This window comes from Ovis canadensis, chromosome 4 (assembly GCF_042477335.2).
Source record: "Ovis canadensis isolate MfBH-ARS-UI-01 breed Bighorn chromosome 4, ARS-UI_OviCan_v2, whole genome shotgun sequence".
NCBI lineage: Eukaryota > Metazoa > Chordata > Mammalia > Artiodactyla > Bovidae > Ovis > Ovis canadensis.
In genome coordinates, this window is record NC_091248.1 from 82,404,516 (window position 1) to 82,427,338 (window position 22,823).

The 22,823-nt window shown below is 41.2% G+C and overlaps 1 protein-coding gene and 1 pseudogene across 7 annotated transcripts in view; one reads left to right on the forward strand and one right to left on the reverse strand.

The window, feature by feature from the left end:
• The window catches only part of CREB5 (cAMP responsive element binding protein 5), a 434,235-nt gene that overhangs the window by 196,081 nt on the left and 215,331 nt on the right, over positions 1 to 22,823 (reverse strand). The gene's annotated exons all lie outside the window — the stretch shown is intronic.
• LOC138439041 (small ribosomal subunit protein uS5 pseudogene) lies at positions 5,551 to 6,858 on the forward strand (annotated as a pseudogene).

Below are 22,823 nucleotides of genomic sequence, written 5' to 3' on the forward strand. Positions count from 1 at the left end.
AGTATGCAAATTTTTTTTAGAAAAAGCTAACAATTTTTGAGCATTTACCATGCTAAATGCTCACATACATTATTTTATTTAATCCTCATAAACACCTATATAATTAATTATTATTATGTACCCATTTTTCAGGTGAGGAAAAGAGACCAAGTGCAGCTCAAAAATCTGCCTAAGGTCTCAGAACAGTAAGTGGTGGAGCCAGAACTCAAGCCTGACTCTTCTGACTGGTGATAAGTTCTGTTTCTCCCTGAAGCCCACATACTCTTCACTAGCATGCAATATTGTTTCCATTCATCAAGATTTATTTAACTCAAAAGCAAATCTTTTCAAAACTGAAATCTTTTCAAATCTTAAAAGTTTGACTCATTTGGAATTTACTAGAAGAATATATGAGAAAATCACAAAAGTTGTTTCTCTCCTCTATACAGATTAAATATATCTTTGGCTCAAACCATAATGGGTGAATTATTGTACCAGCCTTAAAGTTATTGTTTTGAGAATCTTTAATAAATCAAGCTCATTTCATTATAATAATGCCTAAATTGTGCAGAAACTTACAAACTGTTTTGGAATCTCTTTTTTAAAAAATTTCTTGCATTGAAGTACAAGAATAAGCTTTGAGGGAAAAAAAAAAAAACACAACAAATTATGGCTATAAACTGGAAAGGACGATAGTAGCTCACCACATTCGTATGGTATGCTACAGATTTCATACTAATCCTTATAATCTTCTTTTTTTTTTTTAACATGATACAGGCAGAAGAGTCACTACTTGATACAGTTGAGGCTCAGAGAGGTGCAACAACTAGTCCACGGTCACACCTTTAGCCCATGACCACAATCCAGGTTTTCTAGTGCTGTGTCCACTGTTGTTTCCCCATGAGCCTCTGCTCTGCACAAAACATGGAAACATCCTCTCATTCCCAGAGAATGCTTCATTATCATCCTGGAGAAACAGGGAAGGGCTTAGACGTGTGGTTTTCTGACTGGAAATGATGGTGTCTATCTCAATGTCAAATGACAGGGGGAAATAAGCAGGCACCAAACAATTTTCTCTTCTAGAGTTATCTCAAAATTTACCCAAGTTAGGGCCTTCCCTGGTGGCTCAACGGTAAAGAATCCACCTGCCAATGCAGGGTGTGATGCCTGATCCAGGAAGATGCCACACACCAAGGAGCAACTAAGCCCATGAGCCACAACTGCTGAGCCTGTGCTCTAGAGTCCAGGAGCCACAGTTACTGAGCCCATGTGCTGTGACTACTGAAGCCCACACTCTAGACACTGCGCTCTGCAACAAGTGAAGCCACCATAATGAGAAGCCGGCACACTGCAACTAAAGAAGCTTCCGCACAGCAATGAAGACCCAGCACAGCCAAACAAACAGACAAAATCTATCCAAGTTAAAGTACTTTGGCCACCTGATGCACAGTCAACTCACTGGAAAAGACCCTGATGCTGGGGAAGATTGAAGGCACGAGGAGAAGAGGACAGGGGATGAGATAGTTGGATGGCATCACCAACTTACTTGATATGAGTTTGAGCAAACTCTGGGAGATGGTGAAGGACAGGATAACCTGGTGTGCTGCAGTCCTTGGGGTCACAAAGAGTCAGACACAACTGAGCTGCTGAACAACAACAAGGATAGAGAAGGTGTTTGAAGGCATTTGTCTAGCAGAAACGTTTGCCATGGGGACACATGATATTCAGGAATTCTCTTGGCTGGGTCAGTGGTAGATCTGGATAAGCACTGTCTTTCAGATCCAGGCTATGGGCCACCTAGTGCTCCCTTGGAGCCATGCTGGGCAAGTCTTCTCCAGAAATTAGCTGTGGGCCTTTGAGCAAACTATAGAACTCCTCTGTGCGTGTTTCTTTCAGCAGCGAAATGAGGACAACCATCTACCTTGCAGAATTCAGGGGCTTTGATGAGTTGAATGTAAAGTGCTTCAGACAAAACATGGAGATGTGCCCAGATGAGAGCCATGATTTTTACTATATTAATGAATGGGCCTCTCTATTTCTTTATACATAAAGTGGGAATAATGATAAATCCTGTAACAAGAATCAAATTGGATCCTGTCTTTGAAAGTTCCTGATAAATCATAAAATGTTCTGTGCATCTAGAGAGTGGCTGTTGTTGTCTTGAAGAGAAAGTTACAATGTCTGAATTATACCTGCATCCCCTTTGCAAGTAATTTCCCCTTTCTTCTCAAACTGGGAAAGAAAGTGATTGACATTTTGATCCCTAGCCTAACCCCATTGGTAGTTTGTGAAGCAGGAATCAAATTGTTAGTGTTTAGCCAGTGGGGTGGGGCAGTGTTTACCTACAATCTGGTGAGTCGCCACATCTCAGGGGAGCCTAGGGTGGGAGGCCTGCCCTCTTTGTGAGTGGCTGTACCAATGTAGAGATCTAGAATCCCAGAGCCCTACTGGCCTTGCAGGATTACCTGGGCAAAGGCACAGGATGCCTGGAACCCTGAAAAGTAGGACAACTGCTCACCATGTGGGTGGCTACTCAGGGGAGCCTAGGGCAACACCAGTCCTAAAATCAGAGCTGCATCTGACAGAGAAGCAGATGTGTTGATGCAGGGTAAAAAATAGAATGAAATGAGTTTGTTTGTTTTTTTCAGAATCTGAGATGAATGTGATTTCTGGCAAGATCAGTAGGAGTGCAGTTGACACAAATGAGGGAAACATAAAGCATATCTCCTTTTGATATAGCATCGTGGTCTCAACCAGGGCCATACACAAGGATTCCAAGCTCAAACATCTTTAGGAATTCACAGATGCCAAGTGGGGAAGCTGTTCCCCATGCCTTACCCTGGCTCACTGTGGATGCTCCGTCCTCAACCCCTCCTTCCTCCTCCCTGCTGCCTTCTCCTGCTAGAATTCTCCCCAGTTGTCCATGTTTGGTCTCAATGCCATCTCCTTTACTAGGCTGCCTCTCAATCTCCACCTAGAACTAATCTCTTCCTACCATGTCCTCATATCAGTTGTACCCCTTTCATGCAGAGCTATCAAAGTCTACCTCGTTTCATAATGATTTGGGCAAACTGTCTCTGTCTTTTGCTTATAAGGGACTGCTTCTTGTCATCTCCATGTCAGGGTGACACCAACACTGCATGCTGCTCAAAGGAGCCCCTTGATAAATATTCATCAAGGGAATAAATAAATATTTGTTGGTGATAATTAACCTGAACTGAGAACTTCATGGCCTCTAAGAAAGGCTCTGAATTTGTTAAATGAAGCACCGCTCTTTTTTTTGCCCCCTCTTATTCTTCAGGCTGTTTCATAACATCTCCTGCCAGGAACTGCTCCCACTATTAAATTATTAAGTGCCAGAGAAGCAGCAGCACCTTCTATGATTAAGTACTGAGTGAAACTGTGAGGAAGGGAAGCCCGCATTGCGCCTAGTTTCAGAGGTGAGAACTGTCGAGTTTATTTTTATGCTGCCTCTGTCACGAGCCAGTGTGATTCCAGTGATGGATTCTGGGATTGTGTTTTCCGCTTTCCTCCTTCTACTCACCCCCTTGACATGAGCCACTTTGGTTTCTTTGTTTATTTTAAATATTTTCTTCACTTTATTGAGAAAAGAGTTTCTGTTTTTTTCTTTTCTTTTTTTGGCTGCAATGCACAGCATGAGGGATCTTAGTTCCCAAACAGAGATCAAACTGGTGTCCCCTGCGGTGGACGTGTGGAGTCTCTACCACCGAACCTTCAGGGAAGTCCCTGTCAACCTGAACCACTTTGAATACACATACCCAGAGCAAAATTTCAGGGGCACTAATGAGAAAGCAGAGTCTATATTTCCTACCTGGAACCTGGGACTGTGCTAAAACCAGACTTAATGCTTGTAATCTATATTCACTCATTAGCTGTGTGGATGAGACTTCTCTTCACAAAGAACTGAAGGACAGTTGGATGAGGAGTTTGGAAGCAAGATCATTGATCAAATTTTTCCCTATGATTTGAGATTAACTTGATCACGTAAACAATTAGTGAGAGTTCTTCAGATGTCCTTCTAAATTGCTTTCCCTCTTAGGAATATTGTCAAATACCCCCGACACTGGCTCCTCCATGGAGTCTTTCCATAAGGAAAATTCCAAACTCATCTGTCAAGTACATGGACTCATTCTTATGGATGATATCAATAAACACTTTCAAGAACCCCAGCATCCTTTCCCCAACTCTCTGATCCTCAGGCTTCAAGGATAGTACCCCCAGGAAATCCCCTAAAGGTTACTGCTCACAATACCCACTTTCAAGCTTTAGATGTTAAAGAGACTTAGATAGCATAAAGCCTTGTTTAAAGACTAAAAATACAAATGAACTACTGCATTAATGGGTGAATGAATGAAATAACACATTCTTAGAAATAACACTTAGTTCTTCTTGGTCCTTGGCTCCTAAATATCCTGATGTGGACTTATAGGCTTTGTCTTATCCTAAATGAAAATCATAAAATATCTTCACTGAAAGAGACTTTAGTGATAGAAAGCCATGGTCTCACAAATGAACTTATCTATGAAACAGAAACAGACTCACAGACATAGAGAACAAACTTGTGGTTGCCAAGGAAAAGTGGGGGTGGGGGGGGGATGAACTGGGAGTTTGGGGTCAATAGATGCTAATTATTATGTATAGAATGGATAAAGTCCTCTTATATAGCACAAGGAACTATATTTAATATCCTGTGATAAACCACACTGGAAAAGAATATGAAAAAGAAAGCATACACATTCTGAATCATTTTGCTGTACAGTAGAAATTAACATGACATTATAAATCAACTATATTTCAATAAAATATTGATAAAATTATTTTAAAAGTCATGGTCTGATTTGTTCAAAGGAAATTAGGGAAAAACTGCTTCTCTGGTTGAAGTGTAGGTAGGGGCTCGGAACCTCCAGCTCTAAGAAATGACACAGTTTGTCCAACATCAATACAGATCTCAGAGACAGAGCCTTGACTTCTGAGCCCCTGGCTTGTTTCTTCCTGCTACATGCTATCTCCTTTTATGGATGAAGTGTTGTTTCTGGATACTTACTGGATAAAAGGACATTTCTCTGTCTCTAAAACAAATGAGCCATAGGCTACAGGAAGTTTTTCTTGTTGCTGTTGTTTTGCCTCTGTCCTCTGAAACATTTTATTTGTACATATTATATTCCTAGAAAAAGAATCCAAGGATTTTCCCTTCTTCATGGGCCCTGATGCCAGCTGAGGTTGTCGGTACAATGCAACCAAACTGAAGGGATGAGAGCAGGCTATTCTGCCATTTTTCTGGATCTTTGAATTGTGCATCAAATCTGGGGGTGATCACTCCACACTTGTTTAGCCTGCCAGTGAGGTTCACAGTTTTCCCAGCCGTGTGATGATCAATGATATCAAATTCACCAGGGCAACCATGCTTCATTATCATAGTTAGAAACACGATGATAACTTTGGAGCATGGCTTAATAAGCAACTGGCATTTGCCGCTCTTTTCAGCATTGTGGATACTCTTGAGAGCATCAGCCAGGACATTCATGTGCACCATAATGGCAGCAAGGAAAGATGGCGGAAAGAGCTAAAGGAAGTTTTGAACTGGGCTTCAAGGTAGTCACATAGTTGAATGTAGGTCCTCCTTACAGACGTATTCCAGCTACAAAATGAAGCAGAGATGATAGAACTGTACTTCACTATTTTGCAGTTTCCAAAGTAATGGATCTAGGCAAGGACTGTCAAAGAGTGTCAGATTCCTAAAGAATTTGGTGCCTCCCGACAGAAGTACTCCACATTGTCTATGAAGTACTCTTTCCAAAAAAATGAACTGGATGCTAAATCAAGCCAAGAAAGTCTAAACTGCCAATTTATGGGAAATATAAGAAACAAAGGAACTTGTTAAACTGGTAGCATAGGAATGGAATCAACAATACTCACAGTCTGCAAAACTCTACATACTCTTTAGCAAACAAATTTCAAGGCAAAAAAGAAAAAAAAAGGAGGGGAAGGGAGCAGAATGTGTTGTAAAAGCATCACGAAAGACACGTCAATCAATTTTAATGTATAGAGAGTATTTCAGTCCCAATTAAAATAAAGTACACTTGTTAAATGGGAAAACACCAAATGGAACAGACACACTGGGGCCCTGGAGTAGGAAGCAGCAGCCCAGTCCACATCACTGAGGTGGAGAAATCAAGGCCAAGCTGGGCTCCTGGTCAAGGACAGGAAGACCAAATTCCTGGATGAGATTTCTCTCTTCTCCATGCCCATCACAGAATCTGAAATCACCAACTTTCTCCTGGGGATGTGCCTCAAGGATGAGGTGTTGAAGATAATATCCACCAAAGCAGACCTATGCTAGCCATTGGACCAGGTTCAAGGTATCTGTTGCCATCTGGACTACAATGGGCATGTCAATCTGAGTGTTAGTGCTCAAAAGAAGTCATCATGGCCATCGTAGGGGTTGTCATCCTGCTCAAGCTCTCCACTGTCCAAGTGTGGCAATGCTCCTGGAAGAACAAGACAGGCAAGTACCACACTGTCCCTACAAGACGCCCACCTGCATGGTGAGTGTCTTTTTCCACCCCAGAGACACTGGGGTCATCTTGGCCTCTGCACTCAAGAAGTCACTACTGATGGCCAGTATGGATGACTGCCACACCTCGGCTGGGGGCTGCACTGCCAATCTTGACCACTATGATTCCATCTCCAAGACTTACAGCTGACCTTTGAAAAGAGACTGTGATCACCAAGCTTCCCTGTCAGGAATCCAATGACCATCTCCTATAGATTCACACCAGAGTTTCCCTGCAGAGAACTCAGGCTCCATCTGTGGCCACCACTGTTGCAATTCTATATGAGAAACATAAAGTGAATTAATTAATAAAAAATAAAGGGCAAAAATCCTACGGAACAAATAAGGATGTCTGAAAGATGTTTAAAAATACTAAACTATGGGTGAATTTTTAGGTGAAAGTATGGTATCATGGTTGTGTGCTATTCTGTGCCAGGTTGCTTCAGTTGTGTCTGACTCTTTGTGACCCCCTGCACTATAGCTCGCCAGGCTCCTCTGTCCATGGGATTCTCCAGGCAAGAATACTGGAGTGGGTTGCCATGCCCTCCTCTAGGGATCTTCTTGACCCAGGGATTGAACCTACATCTCCTGCACTGGCAGGCAGGTTTTTTTTTTTTTTTTTTTTTTTTTTTATCATTAGCATCACCTGGAAAGCCTGGTATCATGGTTACTTCTCTTTAAAAACTTTAATGAACTTATCTTTCATACTTATATTCCAAATACTTATGGGTAAAGTACTATGATATATAGGATATTGCTTCTAATAACCTTGGGAGTGGCTGGAAATGGGTAGATACACAAATGAAATGTGACCAGTTATGGGCTGATAACTGGTTAAGTTGTGTGGGAGGTCCACGCTGGGTCTCTTACCATGACTTTTGTACTTCTATAATGTCTGAAATGTTTGTGATTGAAATATTTAAGAAGTTTTGTTCACAATTAGAACAAAAGGTAGTTCTTTCTAATTGTTAAAGAAAAAAAAAAAAAAGAGAGCGAGAGAGAGAGAGAGTTTTAGGCCAGGAATGGAAGGAATGGTTTCACATGAAGGCAAGAAGTTTTTGGAAATGAATGGGTTTCTCATTATGACTGAAGCATGAGGAATCTCCCAGAAGTGATAACAAGAGTATCCAATCTGTTCTGACTGAAGCTTGCTAGATCAGGACAGGCAGCCTGCTGGTGGTGAAGGTGGCATCTCATGAAAAAGGCATGGTCTCACTGACTAGGTCTTGATCTCACTATATATGTTGTGGGTGATGACAGCAGCTTAGCCACTGTTACAACTAACTCACAACAGGATATTAATAAGTTATATATTTTGCAATGCAATTAAGAAACCATTCCATAACAGCAAGATCAAATCTCAAATGGACAGCACAAATGACTGCCATACTACCCCAAAGCAATCTATAGATTCAACACAATACCTATCAAGCTACCAATGGTATTTTTCACAGAACTAGAACAAATAATTTCAGTTTGTATGGAAACACAAAAAAAACCTTGAATAGCCAAAGCAATCTTGAGAAAGAAGACTAGAACTGAAGGAATCAACCTTCCTGACTTCAGACTATACCACAAAGTGATAATCATCAAGACAGTATGATCAATGGAACAAAATGGAAAGCCCAGAGATAAATCCATGCACCTATGGACACCTTATCTTCAACAAAGAAGGCAAAAATACACAATGGAAAAAAGACAATCTTTAACAAGTGGTGCTGGGAAAACTGGTCAACCACTTATAAAAGAATGAAACTAGAATATCTTCTAACACCACACACGAAAATAAACTCAAAATGGATTAAAGATCTAAATGTAAGATCAGAAACTATAAAACTCTTAGAGGAACACATAGGCAGAACACTCTTTGACATAAATTACAGCGAGATCTTCTATGACCCACCTTCTTCCCAGGGTAATGGAAATAAAAACAAAATTAAACAAATGGGACCTAATTAAACTTAAAAGCTTTTATACAGTGAAGGAAACTATAAGCAAGGTGAAAAGGCAGCCTTCAGAATGGGAGAAAATAATAGCAAATGAAGCAACTGACAAAGAACTAATCTCCAAAATATACAAGCAGCTCATGCAGCTCAATACCAGAAAAATAAACAACCCAATCAAAAAGCAGGCCAGTGTTTCAGTGGAATCATTGTGGTATCCTCCTGGAGGCCAAAGAACTAAACAGATATTTCTACAAAGAAGACATATAGATGGTTAATAAACACATGAAAAGATGCTTAACCTCATTTCTCATTATCAGAGAAATGAAAATCAAAACCACAATGAGGTATCATCTCACACCAGTCAGAATGGCTGCCATCAAAAAGGCTACAAACAATAAATGCTGGAGAGGGTGTGGAGAAAAGGGAACTCTCTACACTGATGGTGGGAATACAAACTGGTACAGCCACTATGGAGAACAGTGTAGAGATTTCTTTACAAACTGGAAATAGAACTGCCATATGACCCAAAAATCCCACTGCTGGGCATGCACACCAAGGAAACCAGAACTGAAAGAGACACATGTACCCTAATGTTCACTGCAGCAGAGTTTACAATAGCTAGGACACAGAAGCAACCTAGATGTCTATCGTCAGACAAATGGATAAGGAAGTTGTGGTACATATACACAATGGGATATTTTTCAGCTATGAAAAAGGATGCATTTGAGTCAGCTCTAATGAGTTGGATGAAATTGGAGCCTATTATACAGAGTGAAGTAAGTCAGAAGGAGAAAAACCAATACAGTATAATAATGCATATATATGGAATTTTAGAAAGATGGTGGCGACGATCCTATAAGTGAGGCAGCAAAAGAGACACAGACGTAGAGAACAGACTTTTGGACTCTGAGGGAGAAGGTGAGGGTGGGATGATTTGAGAGAATAGCACTGAAGCATGCATATTACCAAGTGTAAAATAGATGAGCGGTGTGAGTTCAATGCATGAAGCAGGGCACTCAAAGCTGATGCTCTGGGGCAACCCAGAGGGATGGGGTGGGGAGGGAGGTGGGAAGGGGGTTCAGGGTAAGGGGTTCAGGATGTGCACCCATGGCTGGTCCATGTAGATATGTGGCAGGGGCCACCACAATGCTGTGAACTGTTGTCCTCCAATTAAAATAAATAAAATTTTAAAAAATGTCACTGTGCTTACCCCCAATACACCATTCCTGAAGCAGATCAGAATGCTCCAGGCTGGCAATCAGCCCCTCTGGATTCTAAGTAGCCCCCAAAGGATGCAGTGGCTTGCACACTGGAAAATTTATCTATGACCCTAAGCCACCCCCAAGACCATTTGTAAATTACTGCTTGAGTAATTTACAAATATTGAGATTTGATGACCTGAAGAAATAAAGGTTTCCACTAATGCCTACTATGCTCAGGCAATCAGTCACTCACTGGCAAGATCTTGTTTGAATGTCATGAAGTCAAATAGGTCATTAAATATGACAATTTCCAAAAGCGACCCAGGACAGCTAATGATCAGTCATCAAGCAGTGAAATCAAAGTGCATGGAGGGACCCCAAAGCTTACCTCTGACTTTGTCTTTCACAAACCCAAATCCAATGCAGCGATCACACTTCATTCAGTTCACATAAAGTCAAAATGATCTTTTATTCTAGGGGTAATGACTTGATGATTTGACACCTATGAGTCATAAGCAGCCCTTAGCGAAAAGCCCCGTGACAATGTGTTAGCTCACATTTAAACCTTAGTTATGTTTTTCACTCTGCTCCCAGTAGTCCCCATCTTCACTGCATCTGGGGTAGGGTTCTGGGCCCTGGCTCAGTGAGTGGACTCAGTTTCAGACCAAATATATTGCAATGAACCTTAAAAATTCACACATTTGCTATGAGACTTTCTTCAAGGGGAAAATACATTTTCAGTTATTTGGCCAAAACAAGCAAAATGCTCAAAATGTTGAAACAGGGAGGCCCCCACTATTTCATTACTGCATTGCTGAGGCAAAGAAGTGAAGACATTTTTCTTTGTGGCTCCAGTAAGCAGGCAGACATTTATCAATTGGGACACTCTACAATGGATGTCTAATCAGATACACTAGTCCTCTGGGTAATTCCAAATTCCTGCAGAGAAAGTTTGGCTTCTTTTCCTTAATGAGTGCATTTGGAGTATGAACTAAAATGGTCAAAATTTTCAATACATCTTTGAGAAGGGTTAAGCACAAAAATCCTGTTAAACAATAATGGGATTTGTGTGTGAAACATGACACTCTTTGAACACTTTTGAGAAAGTTGCTCTGCTCTTTCCCCTCCGACTAATAACAATTCAACATTATTTAACATAATCCTACTGACAGGTAATTTCTGACATGAAATTTATTACTGACTTGCCCTTGGAGGGCATGTTTCACTATTAATGTTTCCTTTTAAAAGCTATAGCATGCGTTAGATTCTCCTACAGCGTTTCCCCATGTTTTCCTTGGAAACCCCCATTTTCTGTGGTATTTTACACTGCCCAAGTCTGTTTTAACTCTGTATCCTTACATACACACAGACACACCCCTACTCTTCGGAAATATGAACAGAAATATACTTAACATTGAAACATTTATTCTACCATTATTAGGTTTAGCTATAACTAAATAAACAACATTAGTCATGTATAAATTTGAATCAGTTTCTTCTGTACCTAACTGGGTATGTGATTGAGCGAGCTAGAGGGCTTGACTTCAACAGGACTATGCCAGGAACTGGGAGTGCGGCAGACTGAGGCTGATATCCATATAGGGCCAGTGAGACCTGCAAGTGTCTGCCCTCATTGGTGCTTTCAGCCTTTCACAATGCAGGACATGTGAGACTGTTCAGAACACATTTGTGATTCTGACTCATCCAGAGAAATGATTTTTTACCTGGTGAGTCAGCATGAAGCTAGGTATTTCCCTACCTGTGCTAACCATACAAGGGCATTGCTACCTGGAAGGTTAGGTCATCTGCCCCAGAAGGAAACACACACCATCTTTGCTTTTTCTGCAACAGCTTTACTGGCATCATGAGCTCACAGGCCAGAGCTGATGACATGGTGTCCTTCCTTTGAAAGAGAAACGTGGTCTAAATGACTCGCTGGCTGGCAAAGCAGCAAGGAGACAAGTGAAAAAAATTCACTCATTCACTCATCCATCCATCCATTCATTCTTTCTTTACTCATCTGTAGTTTTAGGGAGGCCAGGTGTATTGAGTTATAATTTACAAATGCTAAAGTTCACCCTTTTTAATACTGCAATTCATATAGTCATGTAACTACTACCACAACCAAGATAAAGAAGACCTTCATCACCTCAAAAATCCCCTTGCCCCCTTAGTAGTTGACCCCTTTCCCCAGTCACCATATTTATTTAAAGAGAATATTCAGATGATTTACAACAGAAACACAAATTCACCTGCATGTTGTAACTTGTTCTTAATGTAGTGGCAAGATTTACTGGTAACGAGCTTCAGGGACCCTCCATCCCACTGGAAGTCTGAGAATGTTCTGGGCGAAACCTAGTGCTTCACAGTGGCCCTAATGAATAACCTATTTCTGCAGAGAAACACCCGCAGCAGTGACTCGACTAGGAGATTTCCTAAGCTTCCTAACTCTTCTTCCCCTATGTTTCAAAAGACTAAGGTCTCTTCAGTCTCCCAGCAAAGTCTAACTGGAAAACGCTGGGGATACATACATTCTCCCCAGCCTTGGCCCCTGCCTCTCCTCCCAGAGACTGATACACACAGGCAATTCTCTCTCTCTCTTTTACACACACAAACAACAGACACAACAACAACAACAAAAAACTGCCAAGACAGTCTGTCTTCCAAGGTGGTCGTTAAATCTCTAAGGCCACAATGGGACCTTCTGGGCCCAGACACATGCAGAAGCCTGGGGTGAAAATCCTCTACCCCGAGAAGCTGGAACTGATCCGAAGGTCTTGCACATTAGGGAAGAGTTACATTCCTAGGTTACTGGGCCATTAGCAGCTCCACCATCCATTTTTCATTTGAAGGAACCTTTTTAAAGGTTGAATTCTTATCTTTGGGAGGCCTGTAAATGCAGTTCTTGTGTTTTCATTGGGTTTATTTAGCCTAGGGGATTTAGGTCCCTCTGTTTAAGTAGTAAATTTTCCCCTTTGTGTAAATGTATGTGGTTAATATACTTAAAAATCCATCAGGCAAGGCTAACAAAAATGCAGCCGCCTTTACACAGCAGTTTTTGGCAAGAATATAGTCACTCAGGATGGCTGTGCGGTGCTTATAATTGAATTGTGGTCACTAAGCCGAATGCTATCAACTTCTGGAAAAACCCAAAGCCAGATAGCTCTGAGCACTCCTTTCACCACCTTACCTCTGGCCCCTCTCCTTGCTGCCAGCTCCTCCTGATCACCCAGCTGGCAGAGTGGGACGCAGAAAGAAGCCCAAGGTGAATAAATAGGACACACTGCTACAGTCTTTAAACACGTACTAGAAAAGATGGGTTCCAGACCGGAAAGGACAAAACTGAAGCCCTGATGGCATGAGCTGCAACACTTGGAAGGCCAGTGACAGAGAAGCTGCTCAAGAAAAGGAAAATGACAAAGGTCCTCGAAGATGCCCTTCCAGCTTTCAGTTCTTGCTTGAGAATAACACTAACCTTTGGCCACTCGAATCAACATTATCAGACACTAGGGCACAGATTCCAGCCCCCTCCGACGGTTGCCCTCACAATGGTAACCTTGGGTGATCTACAGTCCATTAGTTGATATTTTCTCTTTCCTTCTCTGACACTACATGCTCACCCCTCTGCCTTTTCCCTCCCCAACACTTGTGGCAGAGCCTAGTCAAGCATGCTGGGTTCAGAAGCTGTGGGCTCTGACCATGACAAGCATGAAGCCTTCTCACTTAGCTACCACTGTTGCCAGTGGCAGGAGACCAAGTGACCACCATGCACCCCAGGGCATCCAACTCAACCAGGTGGCCTTGGGCCATGACAGATATGAACCAAAAGGAGAAAGCCCACTCACTGCACAGAGTTGTGACAGGAGAAAAGAAAAAACCCTGCCATACAACTCTCTCTTACCTAAACAGAGAAACAATCAAAACACACATAAGAGGGTTTTTCTACTTAAAAACTGTCTTTTAGGGAATTCCCTAGCAATCTAGTGGTTAAAACATGTGCTTTCACTGCTCTAGGCCTGGGTTTGAACCCTGGTTGGGGAACTAAGATCCTGTAAACCACATGCTGTGACAAAAATAATACTAATAAAGAAGTGAAAAAAAATGGACTTTTAAAAAACAATCTTTTAAAAGAAATAAATAAAAATAAAAACTGCCTTTTTCATTAGGCTCAATATTTCCTATCCCTCCCAGGCGCTGTGCTCATTCAACAAATACTCTATAAATGGGCACTTCTTAAAAATACCAATCGTGCCTAGGTTCTTTGGGTGCATGAACCCATCCCATATACCATGGAAAGCACTGAAGAAACACTTTGGACTCAACTACCATTCTAGACTAAATGCTGGAGAAAATGTGCTCCTGGAACTAAGGAGCCTAGGAGCAGGTAAACTCACGGCCTAGAAATTGGTCAAGAGGGAAACTACAGGTGGTTTAGCACAAATGGCTTCAGAGAAAAGGACCAATCAGCTCATAGAACTCAGACCTAAAAGAAAGCTATGTCTAAACTGCATGAGTCAGAAGAGTACTTGTTTCTCAAAAGGTAAACACACAACCTACTACTCAAGAACTACTGTGCTAGTTCAAATTATTGCTCCTTTATGCAGACAGTGGTTGTGTAACTATCTCAGGTACATCTGAAAGGCCATTTAAAGTTGTACCTTGGGACTTTCTGGCAGTGCAGTGGTAAAGAATCCTCTTTGCAATGTAAGTGATGAGAATTTGATCCTTGCTCATGCAAGATCCCACATGCCTCAGGGCAACTCACCCACACACCTCAACCAGAGAGTCCCAGTGCCACAAAGAAAGATCCCATGTGTCCAAAAAGACCTAATGCAAAAAAGACACAAGTACCCCAATATTCCAGTGATGGAAGCAAGGTCCGATGCTATATAGAGCAATACTGCATAGGAACCTGGAATGTTAGGTCCATGAATCAAGGTAAATTGGAAGTGGTCAAACAAGAGATGGCAAGAATGAACATCAACATTCTAGGAATCAGAGAACTAAAATGGACTGGAATGGTCAATTTAACTCAGATGACCATTATATCTACTACTGTGGGCGAGAATCCCTTACAAGAAATGGAGTAGCCATCATAGTCAAGAAAAGGGTCTGAAGTGCGGTACTTGGATGCAATCTCAAAAATGACAGAATGATCTCTGTTAATTTCCAAAGCAAACCATTCAATATCACGGTAATCCAAGTATATGCCCCGACCAGTAACGCTGAAGAAGCTGAAGTTGAACGGTTCTATGAAGACTTACAAGAACTTTTAGAATTAAAACCCCCCCAGAATATGCCATTTTCATTATAGGGGACTGGAATGCAAAAGTAGGAAGTCATGAAACACCTGGAGTAACAGGCAAATTTGGCCTTGGAGTACAGAATGAAGCAGGACAAAGGCTAATAGAGCTTTGCCAAGAGAACACTGGTCATAGCAAACACCTTCTTCCAACAACACAAGAGAAGACTCTACACATGGACATCACCAGATGATCAACACTGAAATCAGATTGATTATATTCTTTGTAGCCAAAGATGAAGAAACTCTATACAGTCAGCAAGAACAAGACTGGGAGCTGACTGTGGCTCATATCCTTATTGCCAAATTCAGACTTAAATTGAAAAAAGTGGGGAAAACCACTAGACCCTTCAGGTATGACCTAAATCAAACCCCTTATGATAATACAGTGGAAGTGAGAAATAGATTTAAGGGATTAGATCTGATAGACAGAGTGCCTGATGAACTATGGACAGAGGTTCATGACATTCTACAAGACACAGGAAGTAAGACCATCCCCAAGAAAGAGAAATGCAAAAAGGCAAAATGGCTATCTGAGGAGGCCTAACAAATAGCTGTGAAAAGAAGAGAAGACAAAAGCAGAGGAGGAAAGGTAAGATATAAGTATCTGAATACAGAGTTCCAAAGAAGAGCAAGGAGAGATAAGAAAGTCTCCCTCAGTGATCAGTGCAAAGAAATAGAGGAAAACAATATAATGGGAAAGGCTAGAGATCTCTTCAAGAAAATTGGAGATACCAAGGGAACATTTCATGCAAAGATGGGCTCAATAAAGGACAGAAATGGAATGGACCTAACAGAAGCAGAAGATATTAAGAGGAGGTGGCAAGAATACACAGAAGAACTGTACAAAAAAGATCTTCATGACCCAGATAATCACGATGGTGAGATAACTCACCTAGATCCAGATATCCTGAGATGTGAAGTCAAGTGGGCCTTAGGAAGCATCACTATGAACAATGCTAGTGGAGGTGATGGAATTCCAGTTGAGCTAGTTCAAATCCTAAAAGATGATGCTGTGAAAGTACTGCATTCAATATGCCAGCACATTTGGAAAACTCAGCAGTGGCCACAGGACTGGAAAAGGTCAGTTTTCATTCCAATTCCAAAGAAAAGCAATGCCAAAGAATGCTCAAACACAACTGCACTCATCTCAAATGCTAGTAAAGTAATGCTCAAAATTCTCCAAGCCAGGCTTCAGCAATACATGAACCCTGAACTTCCAGATGTTCAAGCTGGTTTTAGAAAAGGCAGAGGAACCAGAGATCAAATTGCCAACATCCGCTGGATTATTGAAAAAGCAAGAGAGTTCCAGAAAAACATCTATTTCTGCTTTATTGACTATGCCAAAGCCTTTGACTGTGTGGATCACAATAAACTGTGGAAAATTCTGAAACAGATGGGAATACCAGACCACCTGACCTGCCTCTTGAGAAACCTGTATGCAGGTCAGGAAGCAACAGATAGAACTGGACATGGCACAACAGACTGATTTCAAATAGGAAAAGTAGTACATTAAGGCTGTATATTGTCACCTTGCTTATTTAACTTATATGCAGAGTACATCATGAGAAACGCTGGGCTGGATGAAGCACAAGCTGGAATCAAGATTGCCAGGAGAAATATCAATAACCTCATATATGCAGATGACACCACCCCTATGGCAGAAAGTGAAGAGGAACTAAAGAGCCTATTGATGAAAGTGAAAGAAGACAGTGAAAAAGTTGGCTTAAAGCTCAGCATTCAGAAAACAAAGATAATGGCATCCGGTCCCATCACTTCATGGCAAATAGATGGGGAAACAGTGGAAACAGTGGCTGACTTTATTTTGGGGGCTCCAAAATGCAGATGGTGATTGCAGCCATGAAATTAAAAGACACTTACTCCTTGGAAGGAAAGTTATGACCAACCTAGACAGCATATTAAAAAGCAGAGACATTACTTTGCCAACAAAGGTCCATCTAGTCAAGGCTATGGTTTTTCCAGTGGTCATGTATGGATATGAGAGTTGGACTGTGAAGAAAGCTGGGTGCAGAAGAACTGATGCTTCTGAACTGTGGTGTTGGAGAAGACGCTGGAGAGTCCCTTGGACTACAAGGAGATCCAACCAGTCCATCCTGAAGGAGATCAGTCCTGGGTGTTCATTGGAAGGACTGATGCTGAAGCTGCAACTCCAATATTCTGGCCACCTGATGTGAAGAGTTGACTCACTGGAAAAGACCTTGATGCTGGGAAAGATTGAGGACAGAAGGAGAAGGGAACAACAAAGGATGAGATTGTTAGACAGCATCACTGACTCAATGGACATAGATTTGGGTGGACTCCGGGAGTTGGTGATGGACAGGGAGGCCTGGCATGCTGCGGTCCATGGGGTCGCAAAGAGTAGGACATGACTGAGCGACTGAACTGAACTGATCTGATACAAGGAATGAATTTAAATTAGTTCTAGTGAGGTGGGTGAACCTAGAGCCTGTTATACAGAGTGAAATAAGCCAGAAGAGAAGAATAAATCTTGTATATTAATGCATATACATGGGATCTAGAAAAATGGAACTGATGAACCTATTTGCAGGGCAGAAATAGATATACTCAGACATAGAGAACAGATTTATGGACACAGCGGAGAAAGGAGAGAATGGGAGAAACTGAGAGAGTAGCACTGAAATAGATATATTACCACGCATAAAATGGAAGTTGCTGTACAGCACAGGGAACTCAGCCTGGTGCTCTGTGACAACCTAGAGGGACGGGATGGGGTGGAAGATGGGAGGGAGGTTCAAGAGGGAAAAGACATATGTACGCCTATGGCTGATTCATGTTGATGTATGGCAGAAACCAACACAAAGTTGTAAAGCAATTATCCTCCAATTTATTTATTAAATTAATAAATTTATTTATTTAAAATAAATAACAGTTCTTCCCCATCAATTTAATAAAGTTTACAATATTTCCAGCGTAGAAAAGGCCCAATGAAGATAAATAAATAAATAAAAGCACATACTGAAACGTGATAACTCAGTTGGTAAAGAATCTGCCTGTAATGCGGGAGACACAGATTCAGTTCCTGGGTAGGGAAGATCCCCTGGAGAAGGGATAGGCTACCCACTCCAGCATTCTTGGGCTTCCCTTGTGGCTCAGCTACAAAAGAATCCACCTACAATGTGGGAGACGTGGGTTTGAGCCCTGGGTTGGGAAGGTCCCCTGGAGAAGGGAAAGGCTACCCACTCCAGTATTCTGGCCTGGAGAATTCCATGGACTATTATAGTCCATGGGGTTGGAAAGAGTTGGACACAACTGAGCCACTTTCACTTCACATATTAAAAAAAATAAAGTTATACCTCTGACATCCTGCTTTAAATGGTAAGCTCCAGGAGGTATTATTTGACTTTCTTGTTATAACCATAGTTACTGCATGATATACAGGTAGGTCATAGAGTATAAATGAACACAGATGAGTCATTACTATTGATTAATATTTATGCCAATAACTACAAAATTTCTCCTTTTAAATTAAGGTAATTTAAGAGGAAATGTAGAGATCCTATTCTTTTCACATTTGAGCCAGGCAATACTTAAGCTTACATGTAACCAACCATCCCTATCATTAACTTTTATTGATCTAAAGATTACTCATGTATCAGTCCATATCAAACCATCAAGTTGCCTCATGCGTGTGTGCATGCTCAGTTGCTTCAGTTGTGTCCAGCTCTTTGCGACCCTGGGGACTGTAGACCGCCAAGCTTGTCTGTCCATGGGATTCTCCAAGCAAGGACACTGGAGTAGGTAGCCACGCCCTCCTACAGGGGATCTTCCTAACTCAGGGATCAAACACACATCTCCTGCACCTCCTGCATTGCAGGCAGATTCTTTACTGCTGAGCCACTGGGGAAGCCCAAGTTGCCCCATACCCTCAGGAATTTCAGAGCCCTGGTTTTAAGAAAAGCAGTAATGACTTCTACAGGAGTAAACAATGAAATTTGATTTTCTAAAATAGTTTTAGGGTCACTGATCTAAGTCCTTACATTCTGGCTTTTAACATGCTTGCGAGCTGTTCCATGGGGATGGAGGAAATCAGGAGCCAGGGAGGCAGGAAGACTGGGATTGATATCAAATGACATTTTAAAGCAGCATCCCTGACAGCCAAATTTTGCCTGGCTTTAACCACAGGCTAGTTAGCAGCTTCAATTACATAGCATTTCCTCTTTAACATTTCTCTCCCACCAACCCGTACTTTAAAACGTAGCATTTAATTTTACTGCCAAAAGGATCTTTCTGGCATTTTACTGCTAAAGTCCTATCTTTTTACCTATACTCCTTGACCTCCCCAACCTTCACTATTAAGAAATCACAACTGAAAGAAAAAGGAAAATATGAAACCTGTGAACACACATAAGGGGGAAATATTCCTTGCCCTGCTTTTTCCTAAAGAGTGAGGAAATACAATAAAAATGAAGGGCAAAAGGAGCTTGAGTGTGTGTGTGTGTGGGTGCATGTGTGTGTGTGTGTGTGTAATCTGTATGGCACAAGAGGAAGCCATATAAGATCTCTCAGTGCCCTAATGTCATGCTTACTAAACAAAGCTCACGGCCAGTGACATTTCCCAGGAAATACCATGTCCTGTGCTGTTCAGTGTTGGTTTCAAAGGTCTAAGTCTGGAGGAAAACAAAGGAAGCTAAAGGGAGGAAGAAAAATTTAGTTTAACTGTACTGCTGTGAGCTCTAAAAGCAAGTCAAATCCCTAGCCTGCTTTTTTTTTATTTTGTTAGGAGAAAATCTTTTCAAGTATGCGCATGATTAAAAAAAAACAACACCTATAGGCATTGTTCTTTTAGGGGGATAAGTCAGAGGTCTTTATCATTTTGTAGCTGAACAAATAAAAAGCATTAAACCACTTCCCTTCCAATGCATCACATGTCCAGAGTTTGGTCCCATAACTAATGCAGAGTTGTGTACTTCATTAAAACTTAAGATCCTCCCTGGCTTAAGGTTTTACAGATCCACAAGGCAGCAGTTGAAATATGGTACAATTTTCTCACATGGCAGGCAGCAAAGTGAATCCAGCCTGTCCTTATGGATTGGATCCTCCTGGCAATGCTAGACGAATTTGCATTTCCCAGGCCATGGTAGGCCTCACTTGCCCCTAGCACATGTACATCCACCCTGCTTCGCACCCACTCCCAGGACATGCTACACAGGGTCTTTCTTCTTCCTACTTCTCCTTACATCAGTCACGTGGTCCCACATTTTACACACTGGTGGTGTTTTACTCGCTAAGTCGTGTCTGACTCTTGCGACCCCATAGACGGTAGCCCCCAGGTTCTGCTGTCCGTGGGATTTCCCAGGCAAGAATACTGGAGTGGGTTGCCATTTCCTTCTCCAGGGGATCTTCCCAACCCAGGAAGAACCCGGGTCTCCTGCACAGTAGGCGGATTCTTTACCAACTGAGCTATGAAGGAATTCCTTTACACATTACTGGAGTAGATTTATCCTCCAGTTCCAATGCACATATATTGGGTATTTTTTGACCATCTTCACTAATTTGTTCCCTTCATCTCCCCAACTCCTATCTCCACTCTGGCAATCATCAGTTCATTCTCTCTATCTATGAGTTAGTTTTTTAAGTCTTTCTTCATTGTTACAAGCGGCAGGATTTCCTTCTTTGTTATGGCTGAATTATTCTTCATTGTACAGCTGTCCCCTGAACAATGTAGGGGGCATTGTCAACCCTCCATATGATTGAAAATCGGCTATAACTTTTAGCTGGCCCTCCTTACCTGTGGTTCCTTCATATTCAACCTTTTGCATCCATGGATTCAACCAACTGTGGATCAAGTCATACAGCAGTATTTACTATCGAAAAAAATCTATGCAAGCGGACCCATGCAGTTCACATCCATGTTGTTCAGGACTCAACTGTGTGTGTGTGTGTGTGTGTGTGTGTGTATGTGTGTGTATGTATGTGCCTCATCTCATTTATCCATTTGTTGATGGACACTTAGGTTGTTTCTATGTCTTGGCTATTGTAAATAAACATGTGGGTACATGTATCTTTTCGAAATTCATATATTTTAAATACTAGTTAAAGGGTTGTCATTTACCTAGAACCTCTCTGAAATAATGGGGAAATCACAACTTTTATATTTGCCTCTAAAGTCTAACTGTAGCAACCACAATCTAGTTTTTCAAAGGGATCATTGTATTTGTCACATGCAAATCTCTTATTTATTTCTACCTTATATGAATAATGTAGATGGTATGTCTGAGACAGTTAAAGAGAGAAAAAGGACATAGCGACAAGGAAAAGCCTTGCTGTACCTAACAAAATTTGCAAAGGCTTAATAAGAATCAGTTCTGATTAGGAACATTTTGTAATCAAGAAGCAGAGGGCAAATGAATATGAATCATTTCTGCTTGCCAAGGACTCTTTTCTAGGGATGAGAGGCTCTTCTCATACCAAAGGTATCAAGAAGCCCATACAAAGTTGAGTGATTTGAATCAAGGGAACATGAGGGTAAATCATTGGGTGATTATCCACACACTCTTAGCAAAGCAACAATGAAATTAATATGCAAATATTTTTAAGTCAAATGAATATTTATACCCATAGGTAGAAATAGGTATATTTCTATATTTCATAGGCACAGGATACTTTGAGGAACAGAACTTTAACATCTCTAATTAGTTAGAGTGATCCTGCTCCATGAGATAAATTTTCTTTTGGTGGTATTACATGGACATTTTAATCTTATAAAACATAAAAAGTGGTGTTTGCTATCAAAATATTGTCCCCAAATATTGTCATTTCTTGTGTCCTGAAAACAAAATTAAAAGGACAAGCAGGGGGATGGCAGTAATGATTTTCAAGTTGTATTCTAATTACAATTTTTTTAAATTTACTGAGATAAAAATTACATATGATAAAATTTATCCATTTCATGTGGAAAATCATTGCGTGTTGACAAGTGTCTACATCTGTGTCACCACCAACAGAAGTCAAGAGGTAAGGTATTTTTGTCACCCAAAAGGTTGTCTCATGTCCCTTTGCTGGCAGTCTCCTCCCACCACTGACATGCTTTCTGCTTCTGAAGGGCATTTTGCCTGTTCTAGAATTTCATGAAGTAGAATCATAACGAATGCATTCTTTAGTGTCTGGTGCCTCTAATCTCAATTTACCAAACCCTCCATTTTACCAAAACCTTATCCCCCTCACTTCTGCATCCCATGGGCAGGAAGTCAGCTTTGACTCTGATAACCAGCTCAGGGATGGACGAGTGCCATTTTTGAGAAAGTCACCAGAATAGCAGGAAATAAGGAGCAGGAAGTACCAAAGGTCAGTTCCAGTTCATTTCCTTTTGGAGTATTAAATTTAGCACATTGTTTGGGATTCCCCAAAAAGATATTTTTGGAATAAGGGGATTCCAATCCTGAAGACTAAAAATAGAAAAGAAGATGACCCTTCTGATACTCTCTCCCACATGTGCCTTAATGTGTTAGGTCTCTGACCAAACGGATGCAGGGTGCATGCTTGATGATGACACCAGAGAGTGGAGAAAGAGACAGGCTTTCTCATAATATCTAGAGGAATTCAGGGAAATACTAAAGCACAAAGCAATTCTCACTTTAAGCAGAATTTTCCTGGGTCTACAAATTAGAAATTTTCACTTACCTCCACTTAACACCAAACACAAATACTTTCTTCTCGTTCTTAGGACTAAGCAAGGATGTTTTCGTTGTGTGAGACACCTAGTTGTCTAGGGACCTGATACTCTCTATATAAGCCATCCCAGCATCAGAAGAATCCTAATTATCAAAATTATCAGGCTA